The sequence below is a fragment of the Haliotis cracherodii genome, unplaced genomic scaffold (genome assembly GCF_022045235.1).
Source record: "Haliotis cracherodii isolate W230 unplaced genomic scaffold, xgHalCrac1.p SCAF_3, whole genome shotgun sequence".
NCBI classification, from domain to species: Eukaryota; Metazoa; Mollusca; class Gastropoda; order Lepetellida; family Haliotidae; genus Haliotis; species Haliotis cracherodii.
In genome coordinates, this window is record NW_027266286.1 from 44,303,798 (window position 1) to 44,309,548 (window position 5,751).

At 36.7% G+C, this 5,751-nt stretch overlaps 1 pseudogene; it reads right to left on the reverse strand.

Moving 5' to 3' along the window:
- Window positions 1-4,298: 4,298 nt before the first annotated feature.
- Window positions 4,299-5,539, reverse strand: LOC139475083 (uncharacterized; annotated as a pseudogene).
- Between the last annotated feature and the right edge of the window lie 212 nt (window positions 5,540-5,751).

Sequence of the window (5,751 nt, forward strand, 5' to 3'; positions counted from 1 at the left end):
AAAAGTATAATGAAATATATGCACTGTAGTAGTATCTAATGTTTATTATTTAAGGTTTCTCTTTGTCATCTTAATTCCATAACATTTATTTTTAAAGACACCTTTAATGTTAAACATTAACCGCACTGTTTTATAACACCACTTTGAGTTCAAGTCCATTGTATGGAAGACTGAGAGTATTACATGTGTCACGTGACTCTACCGTCCCCCTCACTGTGAAAACAGACATAACACAACAAAATATTACTTTATCTCACTTCAATAAAAACTTAAGTTTTTTCTCATCGTTTTCCCATGGTGTACTTCGTTTTCCCAGTGTGTACTTCTTAATGAGGGGTGCTTGTAGACTTTCCCTGGAAAGTTTTACAAATGCATTCATGTTGTAGAAACAGACTACATCTTCTGCAGTGAGGGGCTTCTATTGTTATAAGGACGCAGTCAAGCGATTAACCTCGCGCGGGAATTAGCTATAGTCTGTATCAAACAATTCAATTTTTTTTTCTTCATTTTACTTTAACTTGTAAATGTAAGCAACAAGTATTAAGGAGAACTTATTTTCACACAAGATAAACATATTAGTCATTATTTAGTCACATTTGTGTTATAAAAAATGGTGCATACATAACATAACATACAAGATATGCATAACACACACACAAACACACAAACGTTGAGAGGTGGACAAATCGAAAAAAAAAGAAAAGAGATACATATATCCATGAAAAATCAATGCGTTTCATATTACTCACCTAAGACAGACTCTGTGTCATCGATTATGCATCATCCTCCACGTCTTCTTCAATGATGTCAACTTCGCTGCAGTTAAAGAATTTAATTTTATTGAAGGTCTGATTATTTTTGGATTGTCCTTGTCCTTCGAAAATCACGTGAGTCGACTTTTCAAGCGCCTCAGAGTATTGCATGTTGAGGAGAACATCAAAGTCTTTGCAGCCTTCTTTTTTCACTGTAGGAGACTTTCCATAGGTCTTCATCCTTAATAGTCAAAGTTTCGTGTGAGACGATCTCCAACAGAAGATTAATGGGTAGGTCACTCACTCGACATCTGGAAGTCTGTTCTTGCAAGATTCCGTCGTCATCAATGTTCTTCATCAGATCATGTCGGGAAAGAGTGATCACTTTGTGTTTGAAAATTTTGTCTTCCCCGATGTTATCAGGTACTTCTTTGGAAGAACGTTTCCTAGGTGACACAGGTGGGATGGGCTAGCATAGCTATTCAACTCACTGTCGGTACAAGGTAGGATCGTCGTACAATAGCTATTCAATTCGGTCTCAATACCTTATTGATACAGGTGCGATGGAATACAATAGCTATTCAACTCACTGTCGGTACGAGGCGGGACCATCGTAATGCTATTCAATTCGGGTCTCAATACATTATTGACACAGATGCGAGGGATATAATAAGCTATTCAAACTCACTGTTGGTACAAGGCGGGACCACCGTAACAATGGCTATTCAATTCGGGTCTCAATACATTATTGACGCAGGTGCGATGGGTACAAGATGGGGTCGTCGTACAATAGCTATTCAATTCGGTCTCAATACATTATTGACACAGGTGCGAAAGGATACAATAAGCTATTCAACTCACTGTTGATATAGCGACAATACCTATTTCAATACAGGTCAGATGATGTCAGTATAGGATACAATATCTATTCAACTCACTGTTGACATAAAGACAATACCTATTCAACCCACTGTTGACTTAAGAACAATACCTATTTAATACATATTCAATACAGGTCAAGGACAGGTCAGATGACGTCAGTATGACGTCAGAGCTGTGGTTGTGGTTATCTACATTCACAATATACTCTACTTTGTTGACCTCATCGCACATATCCCGTGGAACTCTCGATGCTTACAGATTTATATTTGTTCTTTATATAACACACTGTCAAAGAACTGCGAGCAGTTCAACTCCCGCGAACAACTTGAATGTGCCACTCATTGATATTAAGGCGGCTCACAACGCAGGCCTCGAAATCCTTTCTGAGTGTGCCAGCATATCTGAAAGTAGGGTGGGTAGTTTCAACTCATAAATGCGTCGTTTGCGGAATGTGCCGTGAACGTTAAGCAATAGTGGCAAAGACATGGTGTCTAAAACCTACAGTCGGCTTGTCGCTATTAAGACAGCTTTGAGGGGTAATTCAAATAACTGTCAGGCCTCGGTTTAGGGAATTAGCTATTGGGAGCTCGCCTTGAAACAAGAGAGAAGAGAGCTGTGAGGTCCTTAGGGTTTATTCAAGCAAGTGTCATATCATTCAAGTTACATCAATTAATATATAATAGTGACGTACAATGATAATAATGATAATAATATGCTAACACATTGTTCATCTAATAAAGGCATAATGATAAAGGTAATGTATTTAATATTGGAGTAGGTACGGTAACATTATACAACAGATGCAGTATTTACTAGAATAATAACGGTGATGCCAAATAACATTTCTTAACAGCTAAATTGAGCAGTCGTAACATTTCCATAGAGCATGTACGGTAGACTGCGAAAACTGCTTACATGAGGAACATGACATTTACTTATGAAAAGACGGTGAACATTAATATTTGTAGTTTCAGTAATAATCATCACAACATAATAATTTCGGTAAATACGGAAAGTAAATACTTGATCAAAATAAAGATATGAATGTACGCGGTAGAAGATATAGCTCGGTTTTAGTTAGAGTAATTATTAGTTTTAGTAGTGATTACTTTGGTGACTACGGTAATGAATCACGGCGGCTGTGTTGCTATTGACTACGGGCATTTCCTAAATATATACGGAGCTAGACAATAACAGCTAATGGAGTGAATACGGTAAGTGTAATACGGTGCGCGTTTGAATGTACGTTATTGTGAAGTATTAAGGATGATTATAACAGTATTTAACACTGCAAACACGAAAACGTCGTTTTTTCCGTATATGGTCATTGGACGGAAAAACGACGTTATTTGGACGTTTTCAAACCATCGTTTTTCCGTCCAAATAACGTCGTTATTTGACATCGGAATTTACTGGGAGAGAACGATAGCGTTAAGCTCCTCCCTTTCTTGATTGACATTGTCAATCAAGCAACAGCGTCTACCGGTGTTTCTACTTCTCAGATTTCATTGGTCAGTCCCCGCGTGTTAGATTACAGGCCCGCGTTTGACGCTGCACTCGAAGCGCTTAGCGGAAGTACTGAAATCAATCGTTCTAAGCATGCGGATTACTTAATGCCTTGACCACATTTTCCGTTCTGTGCATGCGTGATTTCGCGTATTGTTTCCTAGATTTAATGTCACCACTATTTGACAATGTTTCCTAAACCCAGTCACGTGAAGGTTCGGAATCGTAACGAGTAACTCCATTTAAATTGAAGAGGATCCCCAGTGATATGGGAGATTTCAAGATGAAACTATTCTATGGCTATCTAGGCTGCCACCCAAACCGATCTAAACGGGACCCGATAGCTTATTGTATGCTCTATAGTCATATGGAAGTGGACAAGAACTATACATTGTATTCCGGCCGATTGTTCTTGCATTTACTTATAAGTCAGGAAAATGGACTTAAAAGGGGAGTTGTTGAATGTAATTATTTTAATTATTAAATGTTGCCTATACACTAATCTGGACGAACTTCTCATTGTTCTGTTTATGTCATCCTATATACTATTAGTATGTTACCGTTCTAAAGTCAACCTCTCACATAACATTATATTGATCATAGTATCAAAGTTTAATCAACAATATCAAGAGCAGCGATTTAAACCACTGAAACACCCAAACACAAGGCTGTTATCAAGCGCTAGTGCAGACGTGATGCATCGTAAAAACTGTATCGTGATGTCTTCAGAAATTCAATTATACTACGAGATAGTACGGCTAACGCTGACTCACCGGTGGAACAAAGACAATATCGCTAATACAGATATAACGTATTTGAATGTTAATACTAAAGACAAACAATCATTATTTTTGCAGTGACTATATAACACGTATACACGTTTATTGTTAACTTTCATCAGTTTTGCTCTTCATTTTAATAACTTTGTTTTCACATATATATGTAGCAATACCCGACAAGCATGTCATACATAATTATGGGGCAGTTTTCAATCATGTACTGACTTACTCTGGTGTTAATGAGCGAAGTTTATTGGCTTGTGTGTAAAACCCCGTTTTTCTGGTAATCCTATGATTACTTAGTTTATTTCTATCTAATGACACCCTGTTCTCTGGATCATGGCTCCGTGACTATCTAGAAGAAGAAGTCTTTATTTGTACCAAGGCCACTGGCCCATATACAATACATACATTTGAAATAGTGTGGTACATGAAAAAAGGTAATGTCAGGTACAAATTTACAGGTTTACAGGCTTTTCATAATTACGTCTTCTTTCATAGCTGCAATAGGTATTTACATAGTTTTCCAAGTAATTGTTTACACGAAGATGACAGTAGCGTTTTAAATTTATGCATATTTGGATTATTGCAAAATGTTGTTGGTAAATACAGATGTCTAATATCGTTGTAATATTCACATTCTAAAGTAAAATGATATTCATTCTCTATACTTGTTTCACATATGGGGCAGAGTCGTAAGCGTAAGTCAATATCAGCCCATCTACCTTCGTTTACCTTAAGTCTTAGTAGCCCGGCTCTAAGCCTTATCAAAACATTTCGATATTTTATTTCAGTAATAATGGAAGGTATTTTTCTGGTTCCAGGAGACTTTTAAATTCTTTATACAGAATGTACCTAGAACTAGCCTTGATAGTACTATTCCATGATTGGTAAAACATATTTATCAAAACGTTTTTAAAACTATTCATGAATGATGGTTTGTCGCCAACAGCTTGACTGAGCCAAACTACTCCGAATCCGTGAGAAAATAATATGGAACGAATAGAAGAAGCATAGTTATGACGACCACACTTGTCGTTATATACAAGCATATTATAAGATTTTCTTGGTATCCTACCTTCGTCCATTTCAATCAGTTTTAGCCAATACTTTACAGAACGACACATAGCATTTACATGTAGTGGGTACCGACCGCATTCCCCATACACAATAGCATTTGGGGTTTGCAAACCAACGTTAAGAAACTTCTTACAAGCCATGATATGCACTTGTTCTATTTTTTCAAATCTGTCTACACCCCATATTTCCGCACCATATAAAAGAATAGGTTGAATCTGAGTATCAAATATTTTAAAGAAAACTGAAGTGTCAACAAAACCAATCTTCCGTAAATTGCGAAATATTTCCATTAAAGCTCGTTTACCCCTTGATGCTAGATCTGAAACACATTGGTTCATCTTTGATGTATATGAGAACACAAACCCAAGATATCTATAGGAGTTGGCGGTTGAAATACGTTTGCCTTTATAGAACCATTTCTCATGAACAGATAACCGCCCTCCTCGTCTAAATACAACAACACTCGTTTTATCTAAATTAACCGTTAATCCATGTGAATCTGCAAAGTTATCAAGAATATTAAGTTGGTTCTGTAAACCAGTTACTGCGTCAGAGACAAGAATAACATCGTCGGCAAACAATAATAATAATATTTCAAACAAGTCAGGAAATAATTGTACGCCGTGTTTCCCATGTGATGAAACATCATTTGACAGTTCATTGATGAAAAAGGAAAATAATAGAGGGCTTAATATACAGCCTTGTTTAACTCCGTTAGGACAATCAAAATATTCTGTATAAATGTTATCATT